The sequence below is a fragment of the Protopterus annectens genome, chromosome 5.part1 (genome assembly GCF_019279795.1).
Source record: "Protopterus annectens isolate FY-2018-M chromosome 5.part1, PAN1.0, whole genome shotgun sequence".
Taxonomy (NCBI): domain Eukaryota; kingdom Metazoa; phylum Chordata; order Ceratodontiformes; family Protopteridae; genus Protopterus; species Protopterus annectens.
Window position 1 is genome coordinate 352,986,862 of NC_056736.1, and position 20,909 is coordinate 353,007,770.

The window sequence follows — 20,909 nt, forward strand, 5'->3', positions numbered from 1 at the left end:
GCCAGAAAAGGCTTAAATTATCTGAATTGTATTAACGTAATTAGTTCTGAAGAAGCCCAGATTTTCTGGGTGAAAGCGCTCAACATTTGGATTTTGTTTGTATGTGGATGTTGTTTTTAGTCATTATTTTAATAAATTAAGTTTATTAGTAACCACTTCGCTCTTTCAGTTTAATATAAGAATTCACTGTTTTAGTTATACATAAGTCATCATAGTGTGAGAGCACTTATTGGTGTACTCCCGTGGTGCTTTATTCCGTTGTTTTGTTGTCGCTTTTCGTTTTGATGAAACATATACCCACAGACAAAGCAAAGGACATGACAACACACACAAGTTTGCATACATAGAAATGTTTAGTTGTGTACTATTTCAGTTGTATATGCCATTTCTTATAGCAGTTAGGTGTTTAAAATACGTAATAACTGAATAATGCAATTCTCAAACAAAACATTTGATACAGTAATCTGAAAGCATAACATATGTTGCTGTCCAGGCTAAGGCCTTCAAGTAGTACAACAGGAAAAAAAAAACACTTGACTTGAAGATAAAAAACAATCAACACTTATTAACTACAGATGTATAGTTCAGCAGCCTCCAAATACACTCTGTACTCAACCCCTAGGAGGAAAAAGATGTAAAATGTATCTGTTACATAACAATGCTTAACTTAAAACATCACTATCACACTGACAAACAGAACTGTCTGTAAGACAGTAAGCTCTAACCAACCACTGTTCCCATGATGAGATGTATGAAAATGTGCAGCCATATACCGTAATGTGTCTTACTACTTATATCCCTCACATGTTGTAACAGCCTAGGGTATAAATGGTGCATACCCCTCCCTCATAAAATGTCTTACAAGTGCATATAAGAGTGCTTTACATACACTGACCTCTGGACTGTACAAAGTCACACAAGTTTTGTCAAGCTGTAGTCCTCATATACATGGACACTACCCTAAAATTTGTGTGGGAGTCTACAACATCATTAGAATGATAGCGGAAATGCCAGCACTAAATAATGATAGGCCACTTTTTAACAACCTCTTGTTGCATGACATATGGACAAAGCCTGGTATATAGGTGGAGGACACAGGCTGGAACACAGGGCCATATTTGCAATATTGATGTTATACACTGTGAAAGTTGCTGGTGTTACAGGATTGCTTGAAAACATACCCTTACTCAGGAATATGAAGTCAGAAACACAAATGGATGTTGCCATGTACTGATAGCACTCAAAAAAGAGAATGCCACTGATATATCAGAGACAAGACCTGTGTGGTAAACAGACAAAACAAAACAACCAATCCTCTGGCCATCATGTGGATAGGCCCACAGTTGTGAGCTCTGCAGACAGACTGCATTACATGCAAAACTAGCATGTACACACAAGCCCTGTAAAACTAGCAATAGTTACAGTGTACACCTGTATGTTTGCCATTCATTAACAGGAACTAGAACACTACACATGGTATTCTGAATTTGTGACACTGAAAAATGACACTCATGTGCGGCCCATAGTTGTCAAGCATCTGCAAAAAAGCTGAGGATGGGGAGGGGTGTCATCCTGAAACACAACAATGAACTAAAGCAGTCATCCAAAGCTTGTTAAGAATGGCTGTATCTGAACACATTCAAAGTCATGCATTGTGCCAGACATAACCCTGACTCCACAGCAATAGTGAAAGCACTGTGTGACTTCCAAGGGCTGTGCACATGAGCTGACCTTGCAATCTGGCAGAGTTGGGGGACATTTGTAGGGCGGAGTGACAAAATAATGGCAAGTGAAGATGGGCCATGCTAGTATACATTCCAGGAATAGTGACTGCTGTAGTTCACTTAACAGGTGTTGCAACAAACCATCGTGTTAAGGGTGTGCACACTAATGCAATCCATATATTGTATGCATCCCAATTGACATCTCCACAACTAACACATTTGTTTGATACTGCATTTAATTGCACAGGTCATATGTCATATATCAGGTGTGTGTAATGTTAACATCTGCAGTATTGTGACCCCATGGCATATCAGGGAAGAGGGTAGCATGCCAATAGGAGTGTGTACACTCCTCATAGCCACAGTAAACTTTGGAGGTTGTCAGTATAATTGAATTTTATTGCTCATGCATGCACTGCTGATGATGAGATCTGCAAATCCGACATCAGGCATTCACTATTGACATCTATCCTCATATCAGACAAACACATAGGGGCTGTGAGCAACAGAGAAAACATAACTGCCACACATATATACATTCAGCAATGGAGTGTACACTTGTGAGGTATGGTGCACAGTACATGGCAGGGTGCTGAACAGGTGCACAGCAATACTGTGTACATGGGTGCAGTGTGCTCCCAAGGAAGGGGCATCACCTACTAACACAACTCATGCATCACAGAGATGTATAATGTTGGTAATAGGGATTAAGTATAGCTGTAGTGCATGCTGTTGAGTGCCATATGTCATGCATGTTGACAGTTGGGTTATGGGAGGTCTGTGTAATATTTTTGTGCCACCTCACCTGTAAGTGTGTGTGTGTGTGTGTGTGTGTGTGTGTGTGTGTGTGTGTGTGTGTGTGTGTACATGCATGTGTGTGTGTGTGTGTGTGTGTGTGTGTGTTTGTGTGTGTTTGTGTAGGTAAGCAATGATGTGCAGGTCTTAAAGTATGATTTCTGTTTTCCCCTCACAGGTGGCGAGGTAGGTCAGGATCCCTTCTGCATTCTGCAGCAAACAGATGTTAGTGTCCATACAGACTCTGACAATTATGATAGGTATGGTGAGGCACAGGAGGGGGTTGTCAGGGGCTGAAGCTGCACCATCGGTTGACATCCCACTGTTATCCACCCCATCCGCGCACACAGTCACATTTCCAATACATACCCCTTCACCAGTGGCCATAGATGAGGGACAGTTGGCAGGTGGTGGCATGGGAGAGGACAGTGTGGGGACTATGGAAAATGTGTCTGTACACAGCAGCCATAGCCGGATGACTGGCAAGGTACCACGAAGGCAGATGTACAGGGGTGCTCATGGGAGAGCTACTGGCTATCATGCCCCTGGCAGAAGTGTCACAGCAGGTGTCACCATATGCATGTTTCAGGCCATCATGGAGGCACAAGCATGTATGAAATGTTATACCAGACAGGGTCTGAGGCTCCAGAGGGCTACTCATTCTGCTGTTATTGACAACGTCCATGATCTTGCAGGTGTCTACCGTTATTTTGCAGAAGTCCTGGATAGATGGTTGGGTGGGATGTTGGGAATCCTCAAATGTGCAATGCCTTTGTAAAAGCATTTGGTGGGAGTAGGGCGACAGCCACATGGAGGTAGGTCAGTAACACCAATAGGTGGAGGTCTACGTGGATGTGCAACAAGTCAGAGTCGCTCCCGTAGTGGTAGTACCAGCACCAGCACTGCAAGCGGGTGCTGTCCACAGCACAACAAAGTAGGCTACATGAACATGGCCCTGGCTGGTCCCAACAGGGACCCAGATCCAGCGGACATGTGTCATTATCAGGGGAGAGTTGCATATCTGGCTTTGTAACTGGTAGTGCCCATGGAACCCCTAGCAGGCACAGTTCTCATATCCGTGGCTGGAGATGGTGAACTGCACACCCTGTCATATACGGTAGCTGCAGACCATACATGGCCGGGTGTGCAGCTGTCCAACAAATCCCTGTATAGGGCAGCTTCATAGCCAAACTGTGTGCATACACACACACACACACACACACACACACACACACACACACACACACACACACTCATCACTAAAACAGCTAGGGCACCTCCATACCTACACACACCACATCTGCACAGCCCAATTAATAATGAAACCCCCTAACACACACACGATATCAATCAAATGGCTCAGCCTAGGTCTCTGGAAACCCACAACACACCTTGTGCATATGATGATTCCTGTGCCACATACCTGTTATCCATACCATCAGTGTAGGTACAGGCTAATATGGTTCTGATGCACAGGGTGAATGTGCTAAGGTGTAGCAATGTAATGCTGTGTAGCATATTTTCAGCAGGTATGTTTAATGCTTACATGTCAGGATGTGTAGCTGTCCAGCCATGATTCATTATAGCTGTTATTAACACTAACTGATAGTGGTCTCCCTACTCTATTCAGTTTGTGTTGTAGGTGTCTGTGTGTCAGCAGGATGTTGGTCTGCTGTTGTTTCCTACAAGGGGTATGGCACTGTGGTGACACATTGACTGTGTCATATCTTGTGTGCAGCTGAACACAATTAACAGGTCTGTATAAGAGTTACTGCATGTGCCATATGGCTGATAGGTCTGAGAGATGTATACAGGTGAGTGCATGGTGGCTGATGTCAGCATCCCTTCTACAGTGGACAATGGCAAGTGTCCTGGGGGCACACACCACATGTTTGTGTATAACACACACACACACACACACACACACACACACACACACACACACACATACACAGAGGCTTTGGTGTTGACACAATACACAGAGAATACTGTACACATGGATGTACTTAATTTTGCAGTGAACACATTTTAGCCTATGTAATTCCACCAAGACATAATAGGCAAAACATCACATCAGTAAATAATCAGTCTGCTACTTTGTCATCAAAAATAGTACTGGCAGGGTATATATCCCCTTCCCAAATGTAGTACAGTCCTCGCGTTGGTAAACATAGGTTTGCTGGTGTGGATGGCTCAGCCCTACACTTTGGAGGGTGTGGGGTGGTGTAAGGCCACACATAGTGTGAGTGACGACTACCTAACCTGTTAACATACACAGTACAGTATTACAGCAGACTAAGTGTGGGGATACACACACAGCAATAACCCCAATGAGGGTGGCTATGTCCACAACATCAACATCCAACTATATATACCAAACTCCAGTATCACTCTACATCTATACAGTGGGGAAGAGGGCATGTACACATCTACTACTAGTTTTGATGGAATGAATTTCCATGACATGATTCCTTTGAAATGTTAGCATTTGCCAGTCAGTTCTTGGACAGATTACCTTCTGGGACATGTATATTCTGCAAACTAAAGTAGATCCCTTTATACACATGTGCACACACACACACACGCACACACACACACACACACACACACACACACACACACACACACACACACACACACACACACACTCTTACGTGGCAACACTGAGAGTAGAACCCCTACCTAGGTATTTATTACTACTAATGTGTTTGGCCTTAATTGGATACACCACACAGCTTTTAGGATGAGGTGTGCCCCGAGTCTCTTGCTAAGTGAGGAATATCACCAGGCCTTGTACAGTATGGTAATGGGGGATGTACTGTGTGCTAATGACAATACACAGTATGCCATACTGTCATATACATATTGACAAACACATAACAGTCATAGACACATCTGAGAGACCTGGGTTATCAGTGCTAACTACCTTGTCATTGAGTCCATTCTGTTACAGATAATTTGCACACAACACATGCATCATTGGGCTGGATAGTGTACTCAGTTGCCTGTATGGTTGATGGTAACAGTGGTCCTTATACAGTTGACCTTAGGACATGTACTGGGGGTACCATGGTGTAAAGACAGTATACCCAGCACCCATACCCCACATTGGATATTTTACTCACTGAAACCCATGATAATACTCTGACATACCCACACTCACCCTTGTCTATTTCATCAGTGCTAATACAGGGATATGCATTTATTGCACATGCCACAGGGATAGTAGGGTGATGGTCTGTCATGGCTCTCCTAATGTCAGCAACATTGCTATGCCTTATACTGTATGGCCAGGTGTATTGTATTTAGAGAATGTGGCCTCAGAATGCTGTATCCTACAAATATACACACTTGCACACATGCACACACATGCCAGGACTCAGAGGGTAACCCATGCCTATCTAGCCATTTGTACAACAGTGTTGTGATGGTACTGCAAGCTCCAGGTAGCCCATATGGTGAAGAGTGTAACAAGGTACATTTAGTGTGCATTACAGCAGCAGCCATTTCTAACTATGGCAATGGGGGGTGTAATGTGTGAACAGGTCTTCAGGGTATTATCAACTGCAGGTTTACAAACACACAGACACTGTTATATTCAGCAATGCAGACTGACACATTTGTCAGCACTAGAGTCCATAGGTGCAGGTGTTCCTAGGTGTGTACCAGGATATTGTCCATGGAGAGATGAGAAGAGTAGGGGATGTGGGTACAGTGGTATCATGCCACCTGACATTTGTCAGCAGACCATCTATTGACTAATGCCACATGAGTGGCCCTCAGGGAAACAGTTACATGCAACATCCAACCATCTGGTTGTCTCTTGCAGTGGGCCAGTATGATGCTCCAAATGACATGTATGCAACATATATTACATAACATGGCCAGTGTCTGGGTTGGAGACCTGTACCCAAGCATATTCTGTTGACTGTGGTAGTCTAGTTGAGGTATCCATGGCATGTGGTGCATACAGGGTGGGGATTCCTAGCTGTGGCATTCATAACACAGCTGGCAGACATGTCAGTGTCAGTCAAGCATAGATTGTCTGTGAGCAGCCCAGATGGATACCTGACATCTGTACATCTGTACAGAGGACAGAGAGAAATCAGCTAGCCAACAGGTTATACATTAAGATTAATGTTTTGACAGATATACGTCTGACACTGATAGGTATGCCATTACTACATGACAGCAGCCCTCAATGACATGTCCTATGCACATAGTAGTGTACAGTTAATATCCACATATCAGATCAATATCCAGTAGCAAGTACTTAATGACACACAGCTCACACACCAAGAACATGATAGTCAGTACTCAGAGTCCAGCTTTGCATGGAGGGGAGTATGGTTCCAGTACTTCAATCTGCAATCTACTCTTACTTGGGAAAGCACTGTTAACAGTAGTAATGGATTGATACAATACATGCAAGTGTGACTGCATATAACCTGGGATGCTATCCATGTGTGAAACACATACAAAAGGAAAAGATTGTTGTACTAGCTATATATACGCAGGTGTCCTAGACAGTATATTCAATCCCCTTGCTACTGTAATGACAGCACATAGAAGCATGTTATGTACATGGAATTAAATACACTTATTAAATATACCATTACCCTGCTATTTTATCAGAATGGAATGTGGTCACTGGTTACCAAGGCTACGCTATGCTTAACAGGTGTAACCACTGCTTAAATGTAAATGCAAAGCTGATATGCACACTGGTAACCGAAGCCTACACGGTGTAAGCACCTATTCTTTTAACTGTACGTTAGCACTGCTTACCGTCTGGCAAAACAGTGCAAACCCACTTAAAGTTGCTCAAAACTGCCTTAACCACTCTGTATCCAACAGTCTATGTTCTGCCTAGCAACAAAGTAAACGGCCCTTGCAGGTCTTGAACCCAGGGCCCTGTACATTACACTCACAGCAGTTAACCACTAATCCATCAAAGCTATGAAAACATGTGTTGTTTTTTCCAATATATCTGTCAGTGCACATACTGACTAGTAGTGAACAACTGCTTTGACTTCTGCAATTGTGCAGTACTTGTTAGTAAAAATAGTGTTGAATCAGTATGTTGTTGTATCTATATAAACACATATCAGATAAAAATGGTGGGATACATCTGGGAAGGTATATACAACACTCGTTTAAACATAAGGATATGGATATATATATATATATATATATATATATATATATATATATATATATATATATATATACACACACATGTAGATATATGTATACATGTACATACACATATATAGTTATATATGTATTTATATACATCTGCTTATCGCTTTATATATATATATATATATATATGTATATATATATATATATATATATATATGTATAGATCTATCTGTATATATATATATATATATATATATATATATATATATATATACATATATCTATATATATATATATCTATATATATATATATATATATATATATATATGTATATATATACACACATATATAGGTTCATAGGTTCATAGATATATGTATATATGTATAATATATGTCCATAATATGTAGTGGAGTCATACCTCAGCACCAATAGTCACAGCCACTTAGTGCAAGGGAAAGTCATATAAGTATTGCAGGTATAAATGTAGAATGTTGCTACAGTAACAGGGGTTGTCTTAGCAGAAATGTTATGTGTGAAGTCACATCTGCTGCTGACATGTAAGCTATCAGTTACTGACCGACATCATAAGATCATCATTGTGCAGTACCACACACATCACAGTAATTATCCCGTGGAATACAGCAGAGATATGACCAATAAATGTGGACAGTCTGACACACTCTGGTCAGTTCAGAGGTATACACAAAACTCCTTAGTGCAAGACATGTGGACCAAGCCTGACAAAGTGAATGTTTACAGCCATGTAAATGGGGATATCACAAAAATACTGGAATAGATAAGCTCACACAGTTTATGGATTCACACAATCCTGTCTGTCCTGACACATATTAACTGGAGGAGCAGAGGTCACAAGCCCATATACTACCCACTAGTTAGTGACATACATCTGTACAGCATCCCACTGTTTTGTCAGAAATACACAACAGTTATGGTGGCCCGGCAACAGTACATCTGATAAATATCTGGACATGACATCACACTGGGTAAATACACTGAGCTGCTAGGCATGTCACAAAGCAATGTACAAACTACAGGCAGACTGCCACAACACTGGCCTACATTTCTTATGAGGGAATACACATGTACTTGCAAATATAGCAGGCTCTACAGGCATGTAACAGACACCAGTGTGAAAGTACATACCCACAACCAGTCTGACCACAGCCACAGTCACATATGGTAAGCCTAATTGATATTACAGTATATGGACTGTGTTAACAACACCATCCTCATATCTGCCAATCACACACTACCCCTACATATACTGGGCCAAAACAGAGTGTAGTCTGATGCCTGGCTGTGGTATGGGACATGTGTTGGTCTGGCCCTACAAACATGTATGCCGATAGGCTATCATACACTGGAGCAGCATGCAACCTCAGATAGAACAGGACCAAGAGCAATGACATTTACCACAGTCTGTACATAGGCCAAGTTACATATTCATAATACACACTCTGTCAGCAATCACCATAAGTACACAGACCTCACTACTGTACACACTGCAACAGAATGTCCAGGTTTTGCCCTCAAATATAAGGGCTACTATGCATAACATGTCTAGTAGTCTGATATCTCACTGGCTTGTTATCAGGTATGATGTCATTAAATAATGATGTACTGAACATGTGCACCTCTTACTGCATGACATATGTACAAAGGTTGACAGACTTGGGGTTGGAGGCACAAACACAGGGCAAATATTGACATGTTGCTGTGATAAACTCATACATTTACTGGTGTAACAGGGTTTTTGTGACATATGTCTTCTGAGGGATATGAATTCAGTAACTCATATGGATGTCACCATGTACTGACTGCAATCATCAGAGTATGCTACTGCATTTCTAAATATACCAAATGTGTGAGTAACACAACACATGTAAGACTGCAAACTCTGGCCAGTCTGCAGATAGCTCTACAGATGAGAGTTTCCTCAACTACATAACACTGTCATGCCAGATTTTAAATCATGTAGAACAGCCATATCCACACAAAGCCTGTTAAACCAACATTATTTCAAATGTAGAAGAGCAAATACTTACATTCTGTGCTCATGTCTGGAACATCCCCCTCCTGTTTCTTGGCCTGTCTCCACAGTGTATGTTGTAAGAGGTATTTCCAACTACCCTCTGTGATGTTATTTGTTGAACACCCACATGAAGTCCTGCTCATAGTGAAGGAAAAAGACCAACACCCACATGAAGTGCTTAGTTATAGGAGTGTGTTTCCATGCAATTGGCTATAGGAATGATACCACAGCTGTTCCACATGCAATTAGCAAGAGGAGGACTGCAATTCATGCACAGGCCATCAGCTGATCATGAGCATTACTTACAAAACTCAAGCTGCTGCCTAAGCAAAGCAGATGTATGTTTCCACATCCACCAGAGAGGGAGTGAGAGAGAGAGAGAGAGAGAGACAGAGACAAAGTAAGAAAGGAAGGGAGTAGGAGAGTAAGAGCCAAGCATGTGTGTGTATGATCCATGGGTGGAGAGGGGTATCTGGGCATTATGATGGTTCCCTATATTGTGTACTAATCCATACTGTCACATGGTAATTGCACATGGCTGTACACATTTATGGCTGAAGATTGTCTACAACAATCTCTACAGTGTTTGGAAAATGTTGGCCTTGTAAGGTCAACAATGGGACATGTAGCTCCTCAATATAATGATGTAGCAAAACCCACACTGTAATGGATCCTGTCATTACACAATCATCCCAACATCCACACAGGGCACTGATGACACAGACACAAACATATACTTATGAGTTTAAAACCCCTACCTCACTATGTATTGCTATTACATTGCTATGTAGTTATTGCAGGCACCACAGAGCTTACATGTTGGAGAGCTGTCTAAAGGTATCTTTGAAGGTGAGTGACATAAGCTACAGTGATAAAGGAGAGATAAGGTAAGTGTAGTACATGTGACTGTCCACAAAAGCAGATGTCAAGGAAGACACACCCACACTCTCTCAAGGAATCACACACCTTATCACAGTTGACAGGGTCAGGAGTAGAACTCCTACTTAAGTAGTGTGTTACATTACAGTATTACACAATTACTGCATGCACCACAGAGCTTATTTGGCTGATATGTGGCCAAAGTGTTATTTCAAGGTGACTGACATCAGCAGGCATGCTACAGTAGGGCAATTGGAGGTGTAGTGAGTGTGAATGGCTTCAAAATCATTAAACTCCACACACATGCACACACACACACACACACACACACACACACACACACACACACACACACACACACACACACACACACTTTCCAGTATTGAGATGCATGAGTTCATTGCTTCCTATGTGTTTAGTAGTTACCTGTGCCTGAAGGCTGTACAAGGCTAGGCAAAGGGAATACCTTGCCATCAGGCCACATGACAGTGGTCTCCAATGTGTCTCAGGGGTGTAGTCCCTGGACTGACCCACACAGGTGGGTACTGTATTCACCATCCACTCATCTGGGTTACTATTGTGGGTTGCCAGTGCTTGCAATGCTTGTCATGTATGTGATTTATATTCCATAACATGGACAGTGTCTGGGTTGTGCACATGTCCCACATGCATGTTCTGTGATGTGTGAAACGGTACTTGAGGTCTCTGGGGCATGTTATGTGGACAGATTATCTTCTGATGTGGAATTTCTGACCTCATTTGGTGATACCTGGCTATGGAAATGTGGTTGTGCCTCCACCTACATTGACAGCATGATACACATATTCAGTGGAGTTAGTGGCATCTGTCCATACAGGGCATATGTATAAGGCATGGCATTCCCTTTGTGGGTTACATTTGCAGACTCTACAGTTGTTGCAGGCATCCAGTGGGGAACACAGCAAAAGGACCACTGTAAGCATGTATTTGCCTATTGTAGGGATGGAACAGGGTGACATGTCCTTTTACTTGCTGGATAACATACACTCAGTCAGGAGATGTTACACATAACAGTATATTCTGATGTCAGTGGCAGTGTTGTGGTCAACAGGTATGTAGTCCACTGCAATCACACTGTGGTTACTATCTGTGGGCAATATGCAGGGAACTACCAATATAGTGGTTGTTGCCTAGCCAAGTGTGTTTGTATATGAGACATGGGTGGGGACTGTTCTCTGGGTATAACAAGGGTTGCTTATATTGTTCACTGATTCATTATGCCACATGTAGGGCTATGGATTGTCTACACTAGCCTCTCTGCTGTTTGACATCTGTTGTCCTCATAAGGTGGACATTGTGACATATAGTAGGTCTTCAATATAATAATTTAGCAAAACCCACCCCACAATGCATTCTGTCATTACACAATCACACCAACCTCCACACAGCATATTGATGACAAACACACACACTTGCCAGCACTGAGATTCAAACCCCTACCTTTGTATTGCTACTACATTGTACTGCATATATTGCACACACCATGGTGCATATTGGATGAACATTGTCCCAAGGTACTTCTAAGGTGAGGAACATCACCAGCCCTTGTAAATACTGGCATTGGGTGATGTAGTGGGTGAGAAATCGCAAAAATAATTTTACCCTAATCACGCATTTACATTTGCCAGGGGTGAGGCTCAAACCTCTCTCTAACAATCTTTACGGACCATATTATGTTACACATTTGCCACCTGCACCACTGACCTGACATGGTTTAGGCTTCACAACAGGTACTTGTAAGGTGGATGATATCTAAAGAACTGCTAAAGTCAGGCTCTGAGATATATACTGGCTGTAAATGGGGCTAAAATCTTTGAGGTACACACAGAAATGCTTGCCACATATGAGAGTCAAACCAAAAACTGTCTAGTTACTGCTACTGCATTGTTCTGCATTTATGGCACACACCACAGAGCTTATAGAGCTTGCCCTTGTCCAAAGGTGTATTTCAAAGTAGATGACATCAGCAGGCTTGCTAAAGTAGGGCAATGGGAGGTGTTGTGACTGTGAATGGCCTCAAATCCATTAGCCTCTACACAGGCACACAGTGTTTCACAGTTGCCATTTCTGGGATTGGAACTCCTACCTAAATAATATGTTAATGCATAGCATTACACAGGTTATTGCATACATCACGGAACTTACACAGCCAGACTTTTTCCAAAGGTGTATTTCAAGGTGAATGACTTCAGCAGGCTTGCTGAAGTAGGGGGATGGGAGGTGTAGTGACTGTGAATGGCCTCAAAACTATTATTCTCTATACATGCACACAGAGTTTCACAGCTGCCACATATAGGATTAGAACTTCTATCTGACTATTGTGTTACACTATAGCATTATGCAGTTATCGCACACACCACAGAGCTTATAGGGCTAGTTCTTGTCCAAAGGTGTATTTCAAGGTGAATGACATCAGCAGGCTTACTAAATTATGGCAATGGGAGGTGTAGTGACTGTGAATGGCCTCAAAACTAATAATCTCAACACACACACAATGTTTCACAATTGCCATGTCTGGGATTAGCACTCCTACCTAAGAAGTATGTTACACTCTAGCACAATGCAGTTATTGCTTGTGCCATGGAGCTTAAAGGCATAGCCTTTGTCCAAAGGTGTATTTCAAGGTGAATGACATTAGCAGGCTTGCTAAAGTAGGGCAATGGGAGGTGTAGTTACAGTGAATGGCCTCAAAATCATCGATTCCTACACATGCAAATGCACAGAGTTTCACAGTTGCCATGTCTGGGATAAGAACTTCCTGACTAGTATGTCACACTATAGCATTATGCAGTTATCGCAGGTGCCACAGAGCTGAACCTTGTCCAAAGAAGTATTTCAAGGTGACTGACAGCAGGCTTGCTAAAGTTGGGCAATGGGAGGAGGTGTAGTGTCTGTGAATGGCCTCAAAATCATCCCTACACACACAAACATAGTTTTATAGTTACAATGTCTGGGATTAGAATTCCTACCGAAGTAGTACATCACACTACAGCATTACGCAGTTATCACATGCATCACAGAGTTTACAGTGTGGAACTTTGTCCAAAGAGGTATTTCAAGGTGACTGACATCAGCAGGCTTGCTAAAGTAAGGCAGTGGGAAGTGTAGTGACTGGCCTCAAAATCCTTGATCCCTGCACATACACAAACACACAGTTTTATAGGTGACATGTCCAGGATTAGAACTCCTACCTAACTAGTATGTCACATTATAGCATTACACATTTATTGCATGCACCACAGAGCTTATGGGGTGAATCTTGTCCAAAGGGGTATTTCAAGGTGACTGATATCAGCAGGCTTGCTAAAGTAGGGCAATGGAGAGTGCAATGTGTGTGAATGGGCCATAAACCATTCCTCTGGAAACACACGCACAACATTCAGTTACACACAACTTTACATTTCACAGGACTGGGTATACAACTGCTAGATGAATACTGATTTATACTGTCATGTTACACAGTCATCACAAGCACCAAAGACACTATAGTGCTGAGGGCTACCAAAAGCAAATGTCTACAGTGATTGACATTGGCACATCATGTGATATTGGCCAATTGGATGTGTAGTGGGTGGGACAGGCCTCATAATGGGAAACTTTTTGTCACTGCCTGTTTCTCTCTTCCCCACATCTCTGTTTGTGTATGTTTGACCTATTATAGTGTGTTGTCCTTGGATATATGTATGTATTCCTATCTGATGTGTGAGCAAAGCACAAATGGTGTGCAATGTGGTGTGTGTGCACAGTAATCTGCTACTGACAGATATGTATAGTCCACTATTGTTGTCAAACATGGGCTTCATTTTTAAGTGTGGGAGCATGCCCAGCATGACCCTTCTGCATTTTGTTGTCAGATATGGGCTTTGTTTCTCTAAGTGTGGGAACATGGCAAGTATGACCTTCTGTATTAAATGTGTGAATCCATTACAGGTAGGTTGTACTTCAGTGCAATAATTTATGTTCTACACCTACAGCTAGCAGCCTGTTTCTGCAGGATATCTGTAGATAGGTTGACAATATGGAGTCACAATGGGCAAAGGATAGTGGGACACTGTCTGTGCTGCTTGTGCTACATGGTTTTGGTATTAGCAGAGATATTCAGACATATGTACTGCTTTACAGTGTGATGTGTTATATCATCAACTACTGACAGATATACTTATTTGCTCAAAGTAATTTCCAAGGGAATACAAGATGAATGAAGCTGTGTCCAGTATTGTGGTCTGCAGCCTACATATTCTTGCACACTCATGCCATTCTGAAGGGGGAGCCGCAGACACTTGCTGATGGGTCTGTGAAAATGGTCCAGCACCTTGGTACTGTGGTGGCTGAGGATCCCCTGCTTGTACCTCTATCGACGTGACAGAATGGCCATATCCTGCTTTGGCCATGCCTCTCAGCTGGACAGATTCAAACAGGTTACCCAGAGGTAGGGCTCATATATCTGGTCAGTTCCCCTTCACATTGTGGTTTACAAGCATGTTTGTAGCCACTCATTTCTGGGTTTAAAGGCAGGGGTAGTATGGGCACACATAAGAGTTTTAGACTTCACACACTCTGTGGCGTCCATGCTTCTAAACCCCCCTCTGTTATTCTACTGTCTTCCTAACATTTTGCGAGCAATATCTGATAAATATCCGTATAGTTATCCCTTCATCCCAGTGGTATTTAGGGGTTTGTCCACAGTTCATGCAGTAGTAAATGGTGGGCATGCTACTGGGATTTGTCGAAATGGCCTTGCATTTCTGTTCTGTGGACTGTGTTATGTTGTTACTTGGGACCTCATGAGATAACATACATTGGCAGTACAGGGAGTCACAGGCCTTTGACAGAGGACTGCAGGGCATTTAATAGTGATGGAGGCCATCTGTAGCAGGCCAGTGCATTCTGTCACTCCTACAGTCCTAGGCTGCAAGCCACTGGACTCCACTGGGGTGACAGGGTAAGTGTGTAAGGTGTTAATGGCAATAGTTTCTGTTCTTATTAATCCATTGATGTGGATGCTGGCAGGGTGCTGCTTACAGCTAGGCACACAACTGCATGAGACACCTCTTCACCATGCTGCATTCTGTGGGTATTCCCATACAGAAGTGGGGGGAAATCATACTGTACTCATTCCCAACAGCAGGGATATGACCTGTGATGAACCTGTGACTGATGGTGGGGTGAGCTGAGTGCATGTGTGATATGGAAGCTTCTTGCAGCTAACTCACAGATATACCTGGGATATTCCCCTTATGCTGGCTTGTGCGGGGACATCAGCAATTTCTCATTACTTCATACCTGTGCCTTTTGTGGTCTGCCAGTGATTGGCCAGGCTACATCAGTATTCCATACTACACAGACAACTAATGTGCTGCTAACCTGTATGTACAATTCCAAAGGTGTGTGCATTTGACAGTTACATTTTATATGCTCTTCTAGGGTACTTCCATCTGTGTACTATGTGCATGTCTGGGCCCACATTCATGGCATGTCCATCTTTCAGATGGTGACAGATATTACATTCGAAAAATTAGTATGGATAACTTCTGGAATGGTTCTTGCTGGGGTGCATTGTGGTTGGCACTGCAGTTGTCAGAACATGGCCCTGTCATGAACAGTACACGGTGACACAACCCTCCATGCCTACATGCTGACCACTTCCACACAATATACAACACACAACCTAACACACAGAGCCCTGCATATTGTACACATGCAACAATCTATCCTGCTAATTGGGCCAGCTCAGGTAATCTGTTCACTGTTATTAAACCCACACATACATGTTACTACATTTCTACATAGGATTGTGGGGGGGGGGGCACACCTGACAAGTGTAAGCATTTGCTATGACTGTACTGGTATTTCAGGTACTCTGTTAACTTACATCTTGTTCTGTATTCTGACCTATCATGCAGACTAGAGGCATATCAGTGGAGTACAGATCTTAGGTTTTATTGACCTACATTTCAGTTTCAGACTTCTTAGCCTTTAGAACTGACATCCAACTGCCTGACCTGTTGTGGTCTGTCTGTGTAGGTCTGGTGGGGGGCTGTTCTCCATTGCCATCAGTTGGAGGCCTTAGCATAGCCATTCTTTGTGGTCAGCTACACCTGTCCTGCTGGCTGAGACTGTTGTTGGGTATGTGAGCCTGACTGACATGCATGTGTGTGTCCTATGGACACACATTTGGCCCACCATGTCTTGCAGTGGGATTTGTCACCTTGTCTAGTACTGCCTACTTTGTTGACACCAGTATTTGTTATGGATTTTATGCTGCCCATATAGGTGTCTACTATCTGTTGACATCCCATTCAGCCACCCAATTCCCTTGCATGCTCACATCCATGCCAGAGATAGAAGTAGCAGAACATACAGCAATTGATAGAAAAAGTGACTTAACTTGTGACTGTGCCAGTATTGAGGATGGTGCTGGAGGGCTGATTATGTTGGATGCACATAGTACACTCCCTATACATTGTAAAGCACAGGTAGTGTCATGTTTGGCATCCCTTTTACTGTATGCGAGAGTCAGAGAGAGAGGTGTCATTCCCTGGGTTCCTACCATGTCAGTGTATGTGCTATGTGTTGCCTCTTTGCCAAAGACTGGGCATACTGGCACACCTCTTTCTGCCTACAGGGGCAGGCTTGGATTGTCCATCCTTTGACTCACTCTGTGCCTGTGCTGCCTTGGCAATGGTGGGGGGGGCTGTGTGGCTCTGCCCCATGCTGTTCCTGTTGCAGCTGTTTCTGCAGGATTATATTGTGTAGCACGGCACATACAATGAAAATTTGTGTACGTGTAGCTGGAGAGTACTGCAAGGCTCCACTGGATATGTCCAGGCACTGGAACTATGACTTGAGCATCCCAAACACACTCTCTATTATGATTCTAGTTTGTGCGTGTGCCTCATTATGGAGGTGTTGTTCAGGTGTGTGTGTGCATTTCTGATGGGTGTCATCAGCCACGATTCCAGTGCGTAATCAGCATCCCCCACTAGGTGGCCATATAGGATGTTCCCACTGACAAATCTCTGGTACAGCTATGTCATATGCCAGATGTGGGAGTCGTGATAGCTTCCAGGACTGCCAGCACACACATTCATTATAATGCCCTGGGCATTGCACATAACCTGGTAGTTGATGGAGGGGAAGCCCTTGCGGTTTATGTAGACCTTACCCCACTCACTGGGTGGTGCTTTGATATGTATGTGTGTTGTGCAGTCTACAGCACACACTACCTCAGGGTATTCTGCTATTTGGTGGAAGAGATGCATATTGCTGGTCAACGCCTCATGGGTGTTGTGGAAATATATGTGCTCACTGGTATGTGCTGAGATGGTATCCAGGAATTGGTGCAGTACCCTGGATGCTGATACCTGTGAGATCCCCATGATATCCCCAGTTGGCCTTTGGAAGGTACCTGTGGCTAGTATTCTTAAGCCTAGATATACCTTGGTATCCACTGGGATGGGTTCCCCTCTGTTGGTTCTGTGTGTGAGGTGTAGGCAGCACAGCTCAACAATCTGCTGTAGGAGGTCCCTGTCCACCCTATAGCATTCCATTATCTCCAGCTCATGTAGCCCCTGGTAGGTTGCGCTGGGCCTGTACACTCTTATTCTTCTCCTCACTGTGGGTTAGTCATCAGCATCCTCTTACACACATTGATGTATGAGAGCAACAGCAGCCCCTATCATATTGTTAGTTTTGTTAGGTAGACTGTCCCCATTTGTGTACACCGGTGGTGTAGAGTTTGTGGGAAAAACCAGAGTGAAAGGTGCTTGCGTAATTTATAGTAGTGTGCTGGGCTGGGCTGCTGCCTGTGTAATTGGCTGATTCTGATACATTTCACCTGCCAGCTATGCTAGTTCTCCTTGATTACCTTCCTACTGTTGTTTTCCTTTCCCACTGCCTTCCTGTTTAAGCCCTGAGGCGCGCCACGCAAACCCAGTGCTCAGATGTGAACAGAGCTTCTATTTCCTGTATTTTTTTTTTGTGTTTGAAACCCAGTGCGTGGCATGCACACCCATTTAATCAATGTAAATACTGCTAGGCATCTTCAGACACCCATCCTTCCTTAGCTATGCTCAGCTAAGTGCAAACATGGGCCACTGTGCTCCAATAAGCTTACAGCAGTCATGACACTCCCCCTCATGAGGTCATCTAGCTCTTAGGCTTAGACCATGGTGTTATTGCATCTACACAGTTGGTGCAAGCTAGCACTGAGGGGAAATCTGTGATTCAGTATCATTCCCCTCATTTGCATAGAACTGACTGTTAATGCATGGTTACAAAACTGACACTCAGCCTTCCCTTTTAGCAACCACTATTCCATGGTCTTGTTGTATTATGCATGCCATTGACTATTATGGCAAAATGATGATTTTGGTTTAAAAGCTTATTTTCAGCTTTTTTTCTTATTTTCAGGCCAATCCTGTTTGTGCACTGCTTCCGTACGCTTAAACGTCCGGAATTGGCCAAAAAAAAAAATAAAGTTATTTTTTATAATTTTTAAGCTATTTTTCATACCTATGGCCATATATTTGGCCATTTGCATGCCAAACCCTTATAGTACATGCTTTTTTATGAGCTGTCATGCCTCTGTTTTGTAGTTTGCAGAAATGTATTCATCTACTGGCTGAATACATTTCTGCAGTTTACACTATTACTGCACGGATGCCTGCCTGGTTCCTGGATCACTAATTCACCTTATTTAGGTTCATAGGTTCATAGGTTCATACTAGGCTATCTACTCTGGGGCATTTATAAGCCTAGCCAGAGTGTGAATGGCTTTTGCCACCCTTTGATTTTGAGTTTACTGTGCCCTTTTTAAGATTAGTTTACTGTGCCTCTGTCTAGTAGTGACATAGAAGTAATCCCCGGGGTAAACTTATGATCCCCCATCCACTCATCAAGATTCCTCTTGAAGAGAGTCAGTGAGGGGCTCTGCCTGACATGGACTGGGATTCTATTCCAGAGCGAAGGGAGCCTCTGGGTTATGAATCTGTCCCTCCAGTATGTCCTATTTTTTTCTGTGCTGAGGTTCAATCCCTCGTGCGCGTGGCTCTAAGGGATTTGGATTTTTTGAGGTGAAGCATGTCCATTAATTCTGGGTTGGACATAGCTTTATATGTCAGGCATAGATCGCCTCTAAGTAGGCAGTATGCAACTGAGTAGAGCTGGAGTTTCTTTAACCGAGAGGCATATGGCATCTGTTTGAGTCCCTTGATTCTCTTTGTGAGGTACTTTTGGGGTCTTTCTAGTTTCTGCAGGTGTTGGGTAAGGTACATTCCAAATGGGGCATTGTATTCTATTATGGGCCTGATGAGGGATGAATAAAGGGGCACGATGACCTCCCTTGATCTAGATGTGAATCCTTTCATGATAAGGTGGGCTATATAGAAGGTCTTTCTAACCACTTTGGCAATGTGGTTGTCGAAGGAGAGATTACTATCAACTTGGGTTCCCAGGTCCCTAATTTCTTCCTCCGTACTGAATGGGTTACCACCTATGTGGTAATTTGTGGGCACTTTGTTTTTGCCCAGGGGTATGACTATACACTTTTTAGCATTTAGCTTTAGGCCATGGCTCCGGCACCAGTTATCCGTCTCTGTGAGACCTTTTTGAAGAAACTTCGTGTCAGCTGGAGAGTCAATTATGGTGCCCAGTTTGCAGCCATGTGCGAACTTGGTCAGCCACAGTCCTCCCGTGTTAGCCTGTACCTCGAAAAAATATATACTGAACAAGAGAGGTCCCAGGACTGAGCCTTGTGGGACCCCACTTGTAACTGGTTTCGAGTCTGACATGGCTCCAGCAATTTTGACTCTGTGGGTTCTGTCTTTGAGCTAGTTTGCAACCCATCTTGTGACATAGGGGTTTATATTTAAGCTGGATAGCTTATCTATGATGCCTGAGTGGGGTATTGTGTCAAATGCTTTTGCGAGGTCCAGGTAGGCTGTGTAGACTACCTTCCCTTCATCTATGGCCTTGGTGACTGTTTCAAAGAAGTCAACCAGGTTCAAGAGGCAGGATCTGCCCTTGACAAAGCCGAATTGGGTAGGATCTAGTGTCTGTAGGTCCCCAATGTCTTTGTTTATGAGTTCCATGATGATCCTTTCCATAGCCTTGCAGACTAGGCTAGTCAGGCTTATGGGGCGATAGTTTCCAGGGTCCGTAGAGGCACCACCTTTGTGGAGTGGGACCACTGTTGCTGTACGCCATTCTTTGGGTGCATATCATGTAGTAAGGCTGAGATTGTACAGCAGTTTTTGGTGAGGGTTTAGTTCT